The sequence below is a fragment of the Loxodonta africana genome, chromosome 6, assembly GCF_030014295.1.
Source record: "Loxodonta africana isolate mLoxAfr1 chromosome 6, mLoxAfr1.hap2, whole genome shotgun sequence".
Taxonomy (NCBI): domain Eukaryota; kingdom Metazoa; phylum Chordata; class Mammalia; order Proboscidea; family Elephantidae; genus Loxodonta; species Loxodonta africana.
In genome coordinates this window covers 65,728,903-65,750,124 of record NC_087347.1, presented here as the reverse complement: position 1 = coordinate 65,750,124, position 21,222 = coordinate 65,728,903, and positions in this window count along the sequence as shown.

Here is a 21,222-nt window from a genome sequence, read left to right as displayed (position 1 = left end):
CCTTGAAAGCACATAGGGCTGTGGGCTGCCATCCTTGTGAAGAATCCTGTCATTCCCTGTCAATCCATATTAGACAAGTACGGTGTTTTGTAACAATTTATCTCCTTCAAGGTGATTTAGTTATTTTCTGTCAAGATTATGCTAGGGGATGTCATTACTTTTGTCCTGTCAGTCTCATTATTTTTATTGCCAGACAATGTTGTCATTTATTTTCAGTCATAATCCATCTCCCTGGGAAAAGATTGTATCAATACTTTCATGCTGGGTAAAAGCTTTATTTCTGCATTAGAGAACATAGAAATAGGATTTCTGCCCCTGTTCTTTGAAGATACTGGCACCACTAAATGATAATACTAAGAAAAAAGAACTTTTAAAAACTAGCAACATGTTATAAGTGGAATGTTTTCAAAAGAAAAGAGAACCTATATAAGTATTCAATTACATGCAAATTCACGCCTTTGGATCACGCAATACGGGTTAAGAGGAAATCTTTGGGCTCAGCCATTGTTGGCTGAGTCAACTTGAATGTGTTTTGCCTAATCTCTTGTAGCTCACTTCTCTTGCCTGTAATATAGAAATAATAGTGCTCCATAGTGTTGACATAAAGCTCTATTTAGGTAAATCCATGGAAAATATTTGCATACTGCTTGGCACATACGAAGAACTCAAGGAGCATTAGTTTTCATCATCATCATGGTAAACAATCCCTATGCATGGTGGCACAGTGGTTGAGAGCTTGGCTGCTAACCAAAAGGTCAGCAGTTCAAATCCACCAGCCACTCCTTGAAAACCCTATGGGTACAGTTCTACTCTGTCCTATAGGGTCACTATGAGTCCGAATTCACTGAATGGCAATGGGTTTTTTTTTTTTTTTTAAATACATTGCAGTAATAACTATCTAAAATAATATTCTAAAATAACATAACATAGTTAATCCTGAAAAGCATTATCTACAATATACAAATACCCTTGAACAAAGTGTTAACAGGTATTGATGGGACCAAAGACTTTTCACTAACTTACCAAAACCGAAAACCAAGCCCAGTGTGGTCGAGTCGATTCCGACTCATAGCGACCCTATCGGACAGAGCAGAACTTCCCCACAGAGTTTCCAAGGAGCGCCTGGCGGATTGGAACTGCTGACCCTTTGGTTAGCAGCCGTTGCACTTAACCACTACGCCTCCAGGCTTTCCTTTCATTAACTTGGGAACTATTAAAACAAGGAAATCTGTGGTAGTTTTATAATTATAGCAATTAGAGTGCGGTATTATAAATGATTTACAAAACATAAATTTTAAATATGGCTTCTTTCCCAAATGTTTTACTTTGGCAATAAAACCAAGATTCTTCATTCTTTTTCACATCTAACAAATTCCTTAATTATCATGTAGCTGAAGAGAAAGCTATGAATATATCCAAAATGATGCTCAATTTTATAGAAATTTCTTAAATTATATTGAGTTTTAGAAGTCTGTCATATTGTGTAGCTCCTTAGAAGTGGTAAATGACAGTGGCTAAGAGCATATAGACTTGAGCCAGACTGCCTGGGCTTGCATCTCAGCTCTGCCATTTACCAGACATGTGACCTTAGACAAAGTATTTAACCTCTCTGCACTTTCAAATTTCTAAGCTGTAAATGGTGAACAAGAATAGTACCTCCCCTATGGGAAGAATAAACAAGTCATTCTACTTAAAAAGCTTAGCCATTGTTTTTCTTTGAAAGAAAAAATAGTTCCAACTTAAAATACTTTGGCATACTTTAATAACATGGCTTTTGTCAGGTCAGGCCCCTACATAAAATATTTTTCATTTTTGTGTAACAATACTTGACCATAATTGCCTTTTTAGTCAAAGCGGGCTGAATGGACTTGCTGATAAAATGGGATGCCTTATAAAGTTCTGAAACCCTTGTAACCGGAAGCATTCAAGCAGAGAGATTGGGTGACAATCGTCAGAGTTTTGTATTGGAAATTCATTCCTACTTGAAAACAACCACCACCACTAGGTTCCGTGGAGTTGACTCTGATTCATGACAACCCCACGTGTGTCAGAGCTTGAACTGTGCTCCACAGGGTTTTCAATGTCCGATTTTTCAGAAGTAATCGATAGGCCTTTCTTCCCAAGCACCTCTGGGTGGACTGGAACCTCCAACCTCTCAGTGAGCAGCCCGAGTGTGTTTAACCAGCAGAGACTTTAAAAGAAAGATAGTACCAAACAACTAAATTAATAAAATAATTATAAATAATAAATATAATAAAATGTATAAATAAATACATAAAAATAATAAAATATAAATATAAAATAATAAATTAATAAAAACTGCTGGCATTGTTTTAGCAGCCGAGCTCTTAGCCACTGCACCACCAGGGTTCCCTAGTTAGTCTAGCTAGGCTAATTAACTTGGGAACGCTGAGCTTTTATTCTCTGTTTCCTAATGGGATAAATTAGTCCTGACACAATGCACTTTTTAACATAACTCAAAAATTATCTGAAAGAGAATGTTTTGGAGAGCTTTTCTCAAAAGTTCCAGTAACAAAAATAAGTCAATTCTGATCTTCCTTTAGTGACTCAGAATAATCAGTAGCCAATACATTAAATACAAATGAACTAACAGGACACACAGTTCTCTTTTGAAAAGTAGAACTACTCTGAATTACACAGAAAAGAAATTTCCCTCGGATAAGATTTAAAACATTACATACCAGACCAAAGGAAAAAATGCATTGCATTTTAATCAGCATGGGACTCTGGAGTGTTTTTATGAATACATAAACATGAGAAAGTGAAAAAAAAAAAAACTCAAAAAACAAATTTTTAAACCATCAGGTTTTAGCTAGCAGAGTAAAATCTCTGGTCCTTATGGAATAAATTTTATTCCTTTAAATGGTGAAAGCTTTGTTCTGATAAAAAAAAAAATCTCTTTACAGATTTATAAACACAGTTGCCACTTTATACTTTGTTAAATGGAGATCACTAAAAAAAAAAGTCTAAATGACTTGGTGGCCCACACAATTGTCATAATATTCTCAACTAAAAAGTTTTAATGATGGATACAATTATCACATTATATTCAATTATACTTGTTTTGCTATTGAAATTATAGTTTTCCATTTCCAATATCTCTGATTCTTTTTCATATCTATGTCGTCTTATTTTTTCTGCCTATTTTGTGTCATACTATCTTGTTTTTGTAACGAATATATTTCTTCATTACTTTCTCTGAAAGAACATATTTATTTTAAAGTCTTTGTTATATTATGCCATAAAATTAATTCTAACTGGGGTAGATTTATGATTTGGTTGTAGATTTTGCTCACTTTCTAATCAACACTTTTTTCATGAGCTTCATTATGAGCCGTTGGTTTTGCTGTCAGCCTCCCTCCCTCCCGCTTTTACTCACTGTCCCATTCCTTACCCTCTTCCACTTTGATTTACTCTCCCATTCCTTTAGCTTCTAGTCTCCAGAATTGAATCTTATAATGTGGTTTGGAACTCCTACACTATTGTGACCTCTTGATATCCAAGAGGTTTAGCTTTGGGGCCGATGGCAGCTTGACTCAAGTTCCTAGTCACGTGTTCTCTCTCCTTCTTAAGGCTATAGCTTTCCTGTGAGCTCCAGACAAAGTTAGCAGTAGGAAGGACAGCAACAAATACAGGGCCTTTTTTTTTTTTAAGTTTCCTTTTTTTTATAGGAGTCTGAGAGAGGCCCTACTCCAGCCACTGACTTCAAGCTGTAAGAAAGGCTCTGCCCCCTCACCCCTCCCATCCCCTGTGGAGAATTATTCATCTTCATTTTCAACAGGAGTCATCCATCCCCCATTTCTCCTTCCAGGCTCATCAGCCAGCAGGCCCTCAGCTTCAGTTCCACTTTCTGATTCACGTTTCTGCCTCTTTACAGGCTGTGAAGATGATTATACGTTTCGGATTCTATCTATGGCTTTTGCGTTTTATCTGTTATGGCTATGGATTTGGACTCAGTAAAGTACATTACATATGAATTTACCACCAATCCTGACCAAAGTTCCACGATAGTTTTAGGATAGCACCTTATATTAACTCAGAAGAACATGTTAATAAGCTTATGAAAAGATGCTCAACATCGTTAGTCATTAAGTGAACGCAAATTAAAACCAGAAGAGATGCCACTACACATCCATTAAATAGCTAAAAATAAAAAGGCCAGACATACCGAGGGTTGGCAAGGTTGTAAAGCAACTGGAGCTCTCATACACTGCTGATGGGAATGAAACATGGTGCAACCAATTTGGAAAATAGTTTGGCGGTTTCTCTGAAAATTAAACACACACCTACCATATCACCCAGCCATTCCACTCCTAGATACGTATTCAAGAGAAATTAAGGCATGCATCCATACCAACACTTGTATACGAATGTTTATGGCAGCTTTATTTGAATAGTGAAAAATGAGGAAAATTCCAAATGTCCATTAATAGGTAAATGGACAAACTGCGGCACATACATACAGTGGAAGGCAGGGGTTCGAACGAGAGCAAACCTGTTCGATGCCCTGGTGGAAGGCTAAACAACGATGAAAAGAACTATTAATACACTCTACAACATGGATGAATCTCAAAATAATTATGCTGAGTGAAATAAGTCAGAAAAAAAATTTATACTGTATCTGATTCCACCTATAAATATTTTAAAAATGCAAGTTAATTCATAGTGACAAAAAGTACATTGGTGGTTTTATGGGTACAGGGACGAGGATAAGGGGAAGTGTGTGAAGGAGGGATTATAAAGAAGCATAAGAAAACTTTTGGTGGTAATGAATATGTTCATTATCCTTATTGGTTTCACAACACATATATGTCAAAACTTATGAATTGGCCATTTTAAATATGTGCAGTTTATTATATGCCAATTATACATCAGTAAAGCTTTTTAAATTTTTGGTTTACTTTATTATATACTGTTGAGCTTGTTTAGTTTGGATATATTAGTTTCACTTAAAAACAATTACAATAATTTCAAAAATATTAACAATGACAACTAACATTTATTGGGCACTTTGCCAAGCCGGTATTTATGCTAAGCATTTTACTTTTGTTTATCTTATTTAACCCCACAACAAAAACTAGTCATTAATTAGGTAATACTAATAACTTCATTATATTGATGAAGAAACCAAGGCTTCAAAAGACTAAGTTAACTTATCCAATATGACAGGTGTGGGAATCGGCAGAAATGGGGTTTGAGTCACATGTTGTGGCTCTAAGGTCCAAGCTCGTAACACTACCCAAAGTGAGAAGGGAGAAGGGGCAATCCACCTCACTCCTACTCGGTTCTCCAGTCTTATCCGTCAAAGCTGCCCTTCTTCCACACTTTAGCCCATCTCCATTTTTATCCCCTCCTGGTAAAGACCAACAAGCCAGTTCCCATTGTGGAAATCCAGAAAGGGCACTACCATTTGGTTATATTTCAACCGATTACATATGTGAAGAAAAATTGTGAAAGACTTTAAAATTCATGGAATGGTCGGGCTAGTTCATACATCTGGTAATATCCATCTTTGTCTTTGATTAGGTTATTTTACAACTCTGTGTCGATAAGAGGGGCCCTGGTGGTGCAGTGGTTAAGAAGTCATCTTAGGCAGTTTGCATCCACTAGCTGCTCCTTGGAAACCCTATGGGTCAGTTCTACTTTGTCATATAGGGTCACTTTGAGTCAGAAACTGATTTGACAGCACGCAACAACATACATTGATCTGCTTTGCCAGTTTTACATTTATTTGTAAATTCATTTCAACCTTCCTCATCCGACTCTAAATGTGTAGCACTTTGAGTCCTCTTTTGAGCTGATTGGTTCCTTCATTAATTAATGAATTAAATAAAATCTTTGCTCATTTTATATTTGTATGAATCACAATTTTATCCTCATTTAAAATTTATCCTTTAACATATATGTTATATAATTATATATTATAAAAACCAAAAACCAAACCCATTGCTATCGAGTCAATTCTGATTCATAGTTAAGAGCTACGGCTGCTAGCCAAAAGGTCAGCAGTTTGAATTCATCAGCTGCTCCTTGGAAACCCTATGGGGCAGTTCTACTCTGTCCTATAGGGTTGCTCTGAGTCAGAATTGACTCGATGGCAACAGGGTCTTTAATTATATATTATAGTATCATTTAAAATAATTTTTTAATATATGTTACATAACAGAGCAGCTCACCTAATTTAGTAATTTCTTTCTAACCTTGTCCAACCGTGCATTTCCCTTCTATGGAGACCTAGTGGCACAGTGGTTAAGAGCTTATCTGCTAATCAAGAGATTGGCAGCTCAAATCCACCAGCCTTTCCTTGGAAACCCCATGGGGCAGTTCTACTCGCTCCTGCAGGGTTGCTAATAGATAGATTGCAACAGGTTTGGTTTTTTTATATATATTTTTAAGAGAAGCCCTGGTGGCACAGTGGTTAAAGATTCTGGCTGCTAACTGAAAGGTTAATGGTTTGAACCCACCAGCCACTCCACGGGAGAAAGATGTGGCAGTCTGCTCCCATAAGAATTATAGCCTTGGAAACCTATGAGGCAGTTCTACAATGTCCTATAGGATTGCTATGAATCCAACTCAATGGCAATGGCTGTGAGAATTTCAGTTCTAATATAAGACAATGGTTATCCCCTCCCATTGCATCTGATTAGGAAAGTGAGATTTGGGAGAGGAAAATAGAGATTGGATGTAAAAATAGAGGTGGAGAAGGGGTGGGAAGGCTTTTTCTCTTTTCAATGAAGTCACACAAAGTTTGAAAAGAAGAGGAAGGAAAGTAAATGCAGACCTTAGAACTGCCTTCTTGTGATGTCTGTAAAGAGAAAGGAAGTAAGACAAATGCATGCTCTTTGGCTTGAAGTTATCAGACAAAGAGCTGAGACCTTATAACACTGAGTATTTGAAAAGAGTAGGAAATGCTGCTTTATGATGATGAGTATATTAAACACAGATGATTCAAGGCATTTTCCAATTCAAGGATCCAACTTCTAATTTATCCCCTGGTTAAAACAATGAGGCAGTGAAACAGGAAATGAGGAAGTCTGACCAACATGTAGGGTCCTGGTGCACAGGACTAAATAACCTTAGACTCAGAAAATTGGAAAAGCTTCAATACATCCAGCACCGAACAAAAAGATTTTGGTATTCAGATAATCTGCAATAAACAAAAATAAATCAGCTTAAAATTGAGGGAGAGGAAAATTCACAAAAACTCCAACAAGAAAAAGAAGTAGTTGGGTGTTAAATATACAGTAACTGTTATTACCATGTAAAAACCAAAAACCAAACCCCTTGCCGTTGAGTCGATTCTGACTCATAGCAACCCTATAGGACAGAGTAGAACTGCCCCATAGGGTTTCCAAAGAGCACCTGGTGGATTCGAACTGCCAACTTTTTGGTTAGCAGCCATAGCTCATAGCCCCTACGCCACCAGGGTTTCGATTATCATCTAAGGTATATAAAATATCATTGACGATGTCCTTATGAATAAATAACGTTTTATCTGATAAACCCATTGCAGTTGACTCATAGCGACCCTATAGGACAGAGTAGAACTGTCCCATAGAGTTTCCAGGGAGCGCCTGGTAGATTCAAACTGCCAACGTTTTGGTTAGCAGCCACCAGGGTTTCTGTTTTATCTGATAAGACATTGAAAATATTGAACAACCTTATGGCCTGGGCATGATCCATCAGAAAGGATTCAGAGCATACCAGAACAAGGTTCTGGAGGCCCCTGCTGTGCCTGAAATTGACCCTTTGGTTGGTGGATCATGGAATTCCCATAGGCCACAGGGGACCACCGGGGCAGGGATCTGACCTTTAGAAGACATGGGTCTGTAGCTATTTACAAATTGCATGAAAGTCACATGAAAACCTTTATGTGAATGTTCATAGCAGCATTATTCATAGTAGCCCAATTCTGGAAAGAACCCAAATGATCATCAACCAATAAATGAATAAATAAAATGTGGTATATACATACAAGGGAGTATTATTTGGCCATAAAATGGTATGAAGTTCTGACACATGCTACAACCTGGATGAACCTTGAAAACATTATCCTAAGTGAAATAAGTCAGTTACAAAAGGACAAATGCTATATGATGCCACTTATATGAAATGTCCAGAATGGGCAAATCTACAGAGATGGAAAGTAGATTAGTGGTTGCTAGTGGGAAGGAGCCCTCGTGGCACAGCGGTTAAGCGCTCTTCTACCTGAAAGTTTGGCAGAACCCACCCAGTGGCTCCGTGGGAGAAAAGATTTGGCAGTCTGCTCCGGAAAAGATTACAGCCTGGGAAACTCTATGGGACGGTCCTACTCTATGGCCTGTGGTCGCTGTGCATTGGAATCAACTCCAGGCACCTAACAACAACAAAAGAGGCTAGAGGGAGAGGAGAATGGGAATGACTACTAATGAGCACAGGGTTTCTTTAGGGGATGAAGAAACTGTTCTGGAGTTAGATATGATGGTTACACAACCTTGTGATTATATTAAAATCATTGAACTGTACATTTTTAAGAAGTATATGGAAATATTTCACTATTTTAAATAAAGCTCTCTTCTAAATCCTTAGCAATGCTCACCTTAGCAGAAAAAAATAAAGAATTTGTAAGAGAATTGGTCACTCTATAAGTTAGGAATGTGTATGGCTGCAAATAATAGGAAACCCTAACAGAGTGGCATAAACAGAAGAGATTTGTCATGTGAGAAAGAAGACCAGCTGTGAGCAACCCAGGGCTTGGACTGCTGTACAGTGATACCATCAGGGATCTAGGCTCCTCCCGTCTGTCTTCCCACCTTCCTCAGAAGTAGTCTACCCTCATCATGCTTGTTGCCTCCTGCTGCAAGATGGCTTCTGCACTCCTACACTTCACAGCTAAGTTTCAGGGTAGAACAGTGAAGGAGCAGTGCCTGACTTAGGAGCGCTGAAACTTCTCACACATCCACAGCAGATTCCGCTTGCCCCTTTTTGGCCAGAATTGCATCATATTAGCTACCCGGGTAGCCAGGCAGCATCAGAGGTTAGTATTTTTAGTGACGCACTATGTTGCCTTGGGTAGCTCTCATGGCGCAGTGGTTAAGCACTCAGCTGCTAACCAAAAAGTCGGCAGCTCAAACCCACCAGCGGCTCAGTGGGAAGAAAGACCTGGTGATCTGCTCCTATAAAGATTAAAGCCTAGGACACCCAGTGGGCCAGTTCCACTTTGCCACATTGGATAGATACGGGTTAGAATCGACTGGACAGCACAACGTGTTGCGTTGAACAAAATGAGAACTTGTTAGTAAGAATGAAGGGGGAAATAGCTACTGGGAGGTGAACAACAGTGCATACCACACTCATTTAATAACTCCAAAATATTTAGATAGAATTGACTCTGCCCATGAATTTTTAACATTTATGAAAAAGTCTTAAAGTGGCAAATCCAAAGTACAGTTCCCCCTGCTATGAATTTTAAAATATTGTATTGTGTCACTCAGTAAATGTTGTTGTATTCAAATTTCACATCTGCAAAGATATATATAATCACAACCTCATGTTTAAGTGGAAACCGATGTACTACGTATAAGCCATTTCCAAATATGTATAACTAATCAAATTTCTAAGCCAAATTTCTTCATCCATGCAGAAAAGAACACTCCTGATTGATGATGATGTAAAAGCTTTTCATGAGTGTAACAGTAATTCTTAGTAGCATTTGAGAAGCGAGAAAGGACTTTAATTTAAAAATTTAAAAACTTTCTTAAATGAGGCAATCCAATGTGAGGGAGTTTTCAACTTTAAAAAAGAAAAAAAATTAGTTTCAGAGTTACCTGCCATGTTGAGGCAGTTACGTTTTGCATCCTGGTTCTGTTTCTTTTCTAAGGCCATCTTCAGTTTCCATTCTGTCCTTCCCTCTTTTTTGTTTGACTTTTCATTCTTCCTCCATTTTGGAACAGAATTTTTACAAGAGCTCTAGAGAGGTTTTTTTTTCCCAAATTGCCCAACATTATAACTCTATTCGAGAAAAATTGGATCGTTATCTGCCTCCGTGAAAAGGCTTTTCACAGATTCTTGTACAGCAATCGCAATGTGGTAAGTTATTTTCCCAGTTTAAAAACATCGATGATGAAATAAAATGTAAGAGTTCATTGGAGAATAACCCTTGGATATAATGTTTGTGTACTGCTTTATTTCATCTGAAGCCCAGTTTGAGAAGGAAAGAATTCTCAGAAGAGTATTCATTCGGTAACCATTATAACGTTAAATCCTCTCCTCTAAGTGGAATGGAGAGTAGAGAAAAATCAGGTAGAGTCCAACATAAATACAGTGGAGATGCAGACATGCAATGCCATAATGTCTCAATCAAAAACTAATTGGTTCTTCAAAAAAAAAAGTACAGTTGATTGGTACGCTAAGAAGTGAAACCAAAAGGTAGCTTTCTAGTGAAGGCATTTCTAGGACAGATGCTCTTTTTATATTTAAGCCATGGGTACATGCAATGCAAGTTGAGTCAGTGTAAATAGACTGAGATAACATAGGTTTAAATCCATTAACCCCGAAATTTATGTCACCAATGGCCAACGTATGGTAGTGGCCTCCTTTCCTTCTTTCTCAAAGCCCAGGCAAATGCCTGCTTGACATTAATTAGATCTCGTGAGTCAGCTACACCTAATCAGAGATAGCTTTAAACTTGGCCAGAATTTGGTGAAACGATAAAATGTGATATCCTGCTAGTGAGATTATAAATTGGTTCAACTTTCTGGCAGATTGTTTGGTACTGTATCAAGAGTCTTAAAAAGGTATAGCAGTTCCACTTTTCATCCATAACTTATTACCCACTTTGGATAAAGTAGATTTATGTAGAGATGTTTATCACAGCATGTTTAATAAAGAAAAAAAATGGAAATGACCTAATTATTAGGTTATTAGGAAATATCTAATATATGCTTATGATCAAAGATAGGATGGAAAAAGTACAGTTTGAAATAACATATATAATGTGACCTGAATTTTTTAGTTATGCATACAAGACCCAACATAGAAAAATTACCTAAACAAACTTGAACAATACAGCAGTCCTATTTATGTAAAGAGTAAACACATCTTTCTATGCAAACCTTGTGCATATATCTAGTTAACTACTTTGAATAAATTTCTAAACATAGAAATGATTCAGTAGGAGTTACATTATTTTTTAAGTGTTTTATGTCATATTTTTAAATGGTCATCAGAAAGTGTTATGTCAATTTATATATTTTCAATGCGGGAAAGCCAATTTTTACTTCTTTGCATTTCTTTATTGTAAATTATCTATATTAAACATGAACGTTTTAGTAATTAGAAGTATATACTTATACACCTATGAAAGATGACAGTGAAGATATAATATTAAAAATACAACCAAATAAAGTAGAAAACCTCCTCCTTCTATAGTTTCTTTTGGGAGTTCCTTAGACCCAAAATTCAATCCACACATTAACCTTCCTTTTTTTTTTCAATTTTACTTATTTTGTTGTTATTGTTGAGGATATACACAGCAAAACACACACCAATTGAACAGTTTCTATATCTACAATTCAGTGACACTGATTACATTCTTTGAGTTGTGCAATGGCTCTCACCCTCCTTTTCTGAGTTGTTCCTCCCCTGTTAACATAAGCTCACTGCCCTTAAGGTTCCTATCTGTTATTTCAAGTTGCTTTTGTCAATTTGATCCCATATAGATAGTTCTTAAAAGAGTACAATGCTGAAGGCAGACATTTTTTTACTAGTTAACTCTTAAACTATTGTTTGGTTTTAAGAAGACTTCAGGGGATATTTTTGGTTTAAGATTTAAAGATTATCTCAGGGCAATAGTTTCAGGGGTTCATTCAGATATAATTCAAGAAAGGATATGACAAATAATAGATATGTAATAGATATGTGCCTTTCCTATTATAAGTCTAGCTCCACTATTACATATGAATGAAGGAAATAGGATTAATTACATACAATTGCTTTCAACAAGGATTGGAAATTTCTGCTACGCTTCAGATATGGGTATTATTTTTTTTTTTATAGTTTTCAAGCCATATGAGATTTAAAATCTTGTATTCCTAACCAAATTAATGTTTACTTGTTAAAGCACATCAGAAATAGAAGGTTACGTTTTCACAGTAACATTACCTTAACCGCGAGTTTATTTTAAGGAATCATATTGAATCACCTAGAGACATATGTTAGCATGTAAGTAAAATGTGGTTAACCCAATAATTAAAAGAACATTATTTTCCCTTCAGTTAAGAAGAAAAGTCAAACGATGCTAGACGTAATAGTTAAATAGCGTAGGCAGTATCTATAGCAAACGATTATTTTCATTTTGTGTATTTTGATGGTGAGGAATCTCAGTTGTGTTTAGAAGCAGGGCATTACCCTGACCCTAATTCCCAAAATAGGCATAAACCATAACAGTTTTAATGACTATTAGATGGATTGTGCCCACAACACTTTGCCTCCAAAGCCACCTCTTCATAATATAAATTCATTTTAAACTTTGAGTTTAAACATTATTTTAAGGACTTTCCTCTTTGCTACTTGTTTTCATCACCTAAATTTCTATACAGTTTTGCTTGTAATATGTGGCTACTTTGTTCTATTTGGAATATATTTGGAATGCAGAGAATACATTTTTGGTAGGCAGCTTGTAAGATGGCCCCCAATGATGCTGCCCTCCTGGTATTTACACACTTGTGTATTGCCTCCCCTTTAGTGTGTGCTGGGAGCCCTGGTGATGCAGTGTTTAAGAGCTTGGCAGCTAACCAACAGGTGGCAGTTTGAATCCACCAGCCACTCCTTGGGAATCCTATGGGACAGTTCTACTCTGTCCTATAGGGTCACTATGAGTCGGAATCGACTTGAAGGTCTGGTGTTTTGTGTTTTGTTGTTCTTTTTTTTTTTAGTGTGTGCTGGATTCAGAGACTTACTTCTAACAAATACAAAGTACAGTATGGCATAAGTAATGTTATGTCCCTACTGAGATTAGGTTATAAAAAGATTGCAGCTTCTGTCTTCGGTGGGTCTCACGCTCTCTTGCTTTCTCTTCCATCACTTCCTCTAGGGGGAGCCAGTTGCCATATTGTGAGGCAGCCCTGGAGAGGCACAGGTGAGTGATCATGGAAGTCAATCTTCTGAAGCTTGTCAAGAGCCAAGGAAGCCAGCTCAGAAGTTATGTACCTTCAGATGAGATTGTAGTCCTGCTGACAGCTTGACTACAACTTCATGAGTGGCCTTGAGCCAGAACCACCCAGCTAAGCAACTCCCAGATTCCTGAACCACAGAAACTGTTAGATATTAAATGTTCATTTTTTTGGCCACTAACTTTTGGAACAATTTGTTACAGGGCAAAAAAAAAAAAAAATACACACACACAATATTGTGTGCTAAGTAGTGCATTCGTTTTCTTTCCATCTTGAAATCTGCTCAATCATTTTTTAGGGGTAGGGAGTAGGATGCTATTTTAAATTTGGTTTTCTGTGGGAAAACACATCATTTCTATAGTCAAACAGTTGGATTTTCAGGGGAGATTTCCGTAACTACCCTTAGAAGACTTCGACGTCTGGTCGTGTTCTTGTGCTGTAGTTAAATTCATTTCAAAGGTCTTGGTGAAAGTCCTGGTAATACAAAAAAACCTAAAACTGCAGCATTTACTAGGTGTAAGAGCCATGCCAATGAGCCCTGGTGGTGCACTCAGCTGCTAACAGAAAAGTCTGCCAATCGAACCCACCAGTCGCTATGAGTTGGAATCGACTCCCCGGCAATGGGTTATGGGTTAAAAGCCATGCCACCATGCTTATGTGCATGTATCTTAAAACGTCAAACCCTTCCATATATTAGAGGTACAATTTAATATATTATTTAATATATGATTTACTCACCTCTTCAATCATTCACTTTTGTATTAATTCATTTAGAAAGCATCTGTTGTGTTCCTGTTAGGTCCAGGTATTACACTTAACAATAAGGATACAAAGTGGAACATAACCAGTTCTATCCTCCAGAAACTTAAGGTCTAATAGGGTAGACAAACAATTACAATGCTGGTTGTTAGCTGCCAAGGAGCTGGCTCAGACTCAGTGACTTACACATAACAGAATGAAAGGAAGCACTGCCCAGGATGCACCATCCTCACAATCGTGGGTATGCTTGAGCCCTTTGCTGCAGCTATTGTGTTTATCCATTTCATGAAGGGTTTCTCTCTTTTTCACTGACCTCCTGCTTTACCAAACTATAAAAGGTGATACTTCACGGAAATAGCAGTTTGCCCAGGGTGCAGTTATCACAGAGGAGGGAGAGACTATAGGAGGATGAGAAACATCTTCTTTTGAAAGTCGTGCCTGAGTTTGAAGGATAAATAGGATTTAGTCAAATAAAGAAAGGCGGGGGAAAGTATTATAAGCAGAAGAAAGACGTGTGTCAAAGCACAGAGGTAGAATAGAGTATAGAACTTTGGAGGCACTTAGAGTTGTTTAGTATGACTGTCAGGAAAGGATATGTGGTGATGGTGAGGTGGTAAGAAATAAAGCTAACGGAACTGACAAGCGCAGCTCTTAAAAGAATTTATGAACCAACCTAAGAATTTGGATTTTACCGATTTGTTTCCAGCAGACTAGCTAATTTGAAACACTTGTTCAAACTACAGATTTCCATGTCCTACCCGAGACCCATTGAGTCAAATTCTGAAGACTGGAAATTAGACCTTGTAATAAGCTCTCCAGGTCCGCGTGTCTAAAATTTGAAAAACATGAGCCATTTTTATGGGAAAAACAAATTATCACTGGGCACCAGCAGTTCAAGAAAAATATAAACAAAAAATTGTGAGAGAAATGAAATTTAAACCTAGTAACATCAATTTACAACGTGGGCTGGTGTTTGCTGAACTAAACTGCTACTGTCACAGTGAATATGGCTCTGTCCTCTACTGCGGTGCTAGCAGCTCTTCAGAATTTAGCATGTTGACATGATTGTGTGCCATGCAATGACAGTGCACTCACCACTTTTTGTGTTTGAACTGCTGTGGATTCTAATTAATACAGCCCAGTTTTTGCAGTGTCATTTGGCCTCCACTTAAGGATTTTTTTTGAATATTGAGTCTATGTGCGAGTTAAGATTAAGTTCACTTACAAGTGGCTGAAAACCCTAATAACTAATTTACACAGGATCAATGTTTATTGCTTTCTTGTGAAAGTCTGAGAAGGTGATCTAGATTTGGTATGGTGTTCCACAGTGCCAGGGACTTGGGCTCCTTGTGCAATATTTTGTTGCTTTTCCCTAAATAGCCCTAAATCAGCCTAAATCACTCAACATCTAAGAAGACTGCTTCAGCTCCAGGCATGAAACAACATTCCACACAGCAGAGCAGGGAAAAGGAAAAGAAAGGATATGTTTTTCTCTTTAAGGACGTTCCCCAGAGGTTGTATAAGGAGTCCTGGTGGTGCAATGGTTAAGAGCTCAGATGCTAAAAGATTCAAACCCACCCAGCAGTTCTGCAGGAGAAAGACCTGGTGATCTGCTTCATGTAGATTGCAGCCAAGAAAAGCCTATGGGGCAGTTCTACTCTGTCATATGGGATCGCTATGAGTCAGAATGACTCCACAGCACCTAACAACAACCAGAGGTTGAACATACCACCTTCAATTATATACCATGGCCACACCTAACTGCAAGGGATGCTGAAAAGTATAGACTTTATTAGAGGTAGCCGTGTGTTTCTATGACTGAGGTAAAAGGGGACAACAAGTTCTTGACAGATTATTAGGATATAGCTTGCAGTCTCAGCCACAGTTCACTTTCTTTTTTTCTCATTAGCCAAGAATACAAAAGTAATACTATTTGTTATGCATGCTATTGTAAGTGCAAAAATAAACAAGGACACTGAATAGGGTAGCCATAGAGATGATGGAGAATATGCTTGTTTTAATTGTCAGATCATTACAAAGGTGAAAACACAAAGGTGAATTTTTTTTTTTTTTTACTTAGTCAAGGGATCCATGAGATGATGGGATCCCAGTTTGAGCGAAACTACCAAGGTGTCTCTAAAGCCCAGCCAGATTTGAAAATCAATGCTAGATAATAAAGATCCACTAAAGAATTTTAAGCAAATCTATGTTCAGAAAAACATTGGTTTTTGAAGTGGGAGGGGCTATGGAGAACCATGTCCAAATCTGGGTGGATTAGTTTTTTTAAAAAACTTATCACTATATCTCTTGTTTTTGTGATATAAATGGCAGATCTTAGTGGAACTGCACAGAAAGTAAAGGGAGAAAACATTTTAGAAGACATGAGTTTAAAAGTTTGATAAATGCTACATTAGATAGATGGCCCTGGCAGGAGTGTAAAAAAATAGCTTAAAGATTAAACCAGTAGTAGGGAGTCCTAAAAAAAAAAAAAAAAATTTTTTTTTTTTTTTTTTTTAGGGAGTCCAGTAAATAGGCTGTTGTAGTTACACAAAGGGCTACAGCTGTCTCTGAAGTGAAAAGGAAAAGAAGCCTGTCTTGGTTGACCTTAAATATTCTGGCTTAGACTCTGTGGATGGTCTTGCCATTTACCATGAAATTGGAGAGAGGCAGGTATCCTTTATTCTTTCATTCAGTCACTTATCATACACTTTCAAGTTTCAACTATAAGTCACAGCTATTCTACATTGAAGGAATACTCCATGAACAAAATAAATGTGATCCCTGCCCTCTCAGAACCAAGACTCTAGCATTGGAGAAAAACACATGAGCCAATAAATATTTAATTACAAATTGTGGTAAGAAGAGTGCAGGGAAAAACCAGAGTGCTAAGAGAGAGTAAGTGACTGTGTATGTGGTTGTGTTGTTGGGGGAAATGATTTCTGTTTTAGACATATGTTTATTTTTGCATGACTTATCCCACTGAAAAAGTCCCAGTGCAATTGTATATGGAGTCTGGAACTTGGAGGAGAAGCTGGCCCTGGAGTTAAAAATTTGGGGCTCATCAGCATATTGGCCTTAGTTAAAACCACGGACCTCAACTATAACATGGAAAGAAAGTGTGTAGGGTCATCAAATTGTCCATAATTTCAGAGGGCTTTTTGAGGTAGATTTTCAAAGTATCTATGTTGATTAATTTTGTTCTGAGAATCTGTTACTTCTTATGTTGGTACAGCTTTTAAAAATAATTTCAAATAATTTTTATTAAATTATAATAGCAACCGCACACACACACACAAAAACTTTGTTACTAATGGAGTACAATGTGCTTTCAGGATTTTCTTTTGGTAAGTGTGCAAGACTGAGAAGCATTTAAGCTTAAAGTTTAAAAACACCTAATGTTGTGAGAGCTGCCTGGTTTCAAATGTAGACTTTGACACTGCATGACATACTGCAGAAGTTAACTTATATTATTAATGTCTCTAAACTCCTGGCACTTCATGGTGAAATGGTGATAAGCTATGTACATTATAGTAAGAAAAAATGAGAAAATGTGAGTAAAGCTGGCATTAAGTGCTCAACTAAAACATGGTAGCTCCTCCTAATATTATTATCATTATGAGTATCAGTAGTGGTGGCAGTAGTAGCAGTTAGTAACAGTAGTGTTAAATACTCGCTGTGTAACAACTTTTTGAAAAACTGTGGGATGTTTTGAGCTATGGAATTATCAACACACTGGTTATTTTCTGGCTGATGTTGCTGTTTGTTTCTTTCCTGTGTTTGAGACAAAGAAAAAGGAATGTCGAAACACTAAGAAATAATGTCAGAAACTAAAGGCATGTCCTCTGCCATGGAGGGAACCCTGGTGGCACAGTGGTTAAGGGCTGGGCTGGCAACCAAAAGGTTGGTGGTTTAAACCTGCTAGCTGCTCTGCAGGAAAAAGATGTGGCAGTCTGCTTCCATAAAGATTTACAGCCTTGCAAACCCTATGGGCATACTCTGTCCTATAGGGTGGCTATGATTCTGCCACGGAAGCTCAGAATCTTAGGGTTTTTCAAGATTACATTTGCTCCTGTGGCACCAGATGCTTTATATATATTGCTAAGAAATGTGATTGTTTCCCATCTTGAATAAATATGAGGACTATTACTCACTGTTTCAATGGTAGATTATTTTAATATGGAAATGTTATTAAATTTTCTAAATTATTTGCACTGAGTACGAGGGAGCTGAGGAGGCAGAAGACCACTTTAGTTTGTGTTTGTCTTTACCCCTATATTCTATTTAAATATTTTTGCCATGAACATGTAGTACTTTTGTAATTTAGAGACTAGTTAATTTAAAAATGATGCTGGTAATTTTTTTTAAGCTACACAAGAGAGGCTATGAAAAAAACAAAAGATTTTAGGTTATACTAACAACATGTGCCTCTTGTAGAATCCTGGAAATGTTATCTGATAAAGATTATGAGTAGTATTCCTTTTTTTTTTTTTTTTAAATAAATCTGGTTTAGTCCCAAAATACTGGCAGTTTGAACTCACCCAGGGGCGCCTTGGAAGATAGGGTCCTGGTGATCTGTTTCCGAAAGATCACAGCCTTGAAAACCTATGGAGCAGTTCTAATCTGCACACATGGGGTCTTCATGAGTTAGAGTCCACTCGACAGCACTAATCATTTATTTCTGACTCATAGTGACTCTATAGTACAGAGTACAACTGTCCTGTAGGGTTTCCTAGGCTGTAGTCTTTACAGGAGTAGAAGTTTTCCATTTTAACTCCGGACTTATAAATTTTCTTCTTCAATTTTAAAGTGTTGTTTTTCACACATAGGTCTTTAATCCACTCAGAGCTTAATTTTATGCCTAAAGCGAGGTGGGAATCCATTTTTTTCCCCATATAGAAATACTAAAGTTGAAAACTGCTACTGTGTAATACAGGAGTCTAACTCTTGGGGCGTTGTCCTTAGGGACTAGAACTATTTACTGAATGGCATTTATTGAATAGGCCTTCTTTTCCCCAGCCGTCTACAATGACAGTTTTTTCATACTTTGCTCTATTTATGTCCAACTGGCCTATTTGTCTATCCCTAAGGAGTCCTGGTGGTGCAAACAGTTAAGCGCTCTGCTGCTCACTGAAAGATTGGTGGTTTGAACATAGCCAGTGGCTCCAAAGGAGAAAAAGCTGGTGATTTTCTGTAAAGATTACAGCCTAGAAAACCCTGTGGGGCAGTTCTACTGTCACATGGGGTCGCTATGAGTCTAAATTGGCTCGACGGTACCTAACAATACTAAAACCACATTCTCTTAATATACCTTTTAGCCTTGGTATTTGGTAGAACATGTCTTTTCAGCTTATCTTCAAAATTATCTTTGCTACTTCTAGGCCTTTGTGTTTTCATAAATATTTTAGAGTAGGCTTGTCTAGTTCCAGACACACAAATATAGCAGTAAAGTAACAACACAGACAGGATTTTAATTGAAATTGCAAATAGTTTATTGTATAATTTGGGTTAAATTGATATTTTCATGATATTGAATCTATATATCAATAAATACAGCAATCCTTTCCATTTATTTTTGTCTTTTTTGCTGTTTTAAAATCTTTTAATATTAGCCATAAAAATCTTGCGCATAGTTTGTTAAATTTACTTATAGGTAACTATTGTTGAAATAATATGCTGTCTTTTAAATAATTATTTTTCTACTTGTTTCTTGCAGGTGTATAGGAATGCCACTCATTTTTTGGTGCTTTCATTTGCTAACTCTAGTAATTTGGCTAAAATATTAATAATGGGAGTCAACACATACATGGTACTTATGTGCCAGGCATTTTTTCCAAGTATTTGTATTTTTTAAAAAACCCACTTAATTCCCATAACTACCCAATTACAATGACATGGGTAATATTATTATTCTCATTTTAGACAGATGGAAACTGAGGCATTGGGAGTTTAAGAAACTTGCCCAAGATCAAGCAGGTGGTAAGCAGCAGAGTCAATATTTGAACCTGAGCTACCTGGCTCTAGAGTCTGTGCTTTTAACCACTAATTTACCACGCTTTTCTGCGAAGTGTCTTGGCTCTTTTATGTTGATAAGTATTTGTGAATGACAGTTTTATTCCTTCCTTTCTTATCCTTACATCTTGTATTCCTTTTTCTTGTACTGCTGTAATCACCAATTCAATACCAAACACAAGCTATAATGGTGTATAACCTTGTCCTGTTCCTGATTTTAAATAGACCAACATTTTACCAACAAGATTTCCTTTATTCCTCACAAAAACCTTTTGAAAAGCAGGTAAGTGTTACCCCTATTTTATTTACCTGTATTATCCTATCCTTATTTTACAGATGCAAAAATCTGTCTGTACCTAAGAGCTGAAGTAAACAGGCTGAGTGTCACACAACTCAAGTTTTTCAGCTATAATTTTAATCTATGTCTATTTAATTCCAAAGCCTGTATTCCTTACTGTTTTATTCCCAGTATGCCTTCATTGTATGTGAGTGGTTGCCTGCAAAAACAAGTGCTAAAATAATTTCCATTTCTTCTGATGTTTTAAAAAGTAGCTGAACCATTCTTAAAAACAAAAAGAAAAATTCACATAGAATCCCGATAAGTAAAACAGGTAAAAGTGAGATTTTTCTGGAAAAACATGGGGTGGATGGCCCAGAGCTGGATTCATTCCAACTACTCCATCCACTCTGGCAGACCCCTGAGGCACCTATGAAATCCTGAAGTGCTTGGAACCAAGTCTGAAACCACTGATTTAGAACATCTCCTCTTCTCCGGACATATAAGTAGATGTTTGTCTTATTTATTAGAAACTGATATTTACAGAGACAAATCCCCCCACACCCAAGTTCTTCCTTGGCATTAGGTGGGCATTGGGTAGGTCAGAGTCACCAAATACTATCTGCCAAACCTCAGCAGCAACGGCCTGAGTGCCAGCCCCAAGGCTGTTTTTACCAGCTTGTTTTTTTGTTTTGTTTTGGTTTGGTTTTCCCCACAGTACAACTGATCCTCCAGTTGTCTGATAGCAATCCAGTAGAAAGGAAGAAGAGACCTTGGAAGCTCTCTTAAATTACATTTTTATATGCCTCAACAACAGCTGATCTCAGGAATAACCTGCTGAAAAGAGGGGTGACTGGGCATCTGTTGAGAGATTTTCAGTAGCCCGTTTTTCTCTACCAGTCGGAGTGTCATTTTTCACCAGGGCTTTCAACGTTCCACAATTAACGTGAAATATTCATAAGTCGCTTGTACTTTTCTATCTAGGAGAAGGCTTTCTGTAGAGAA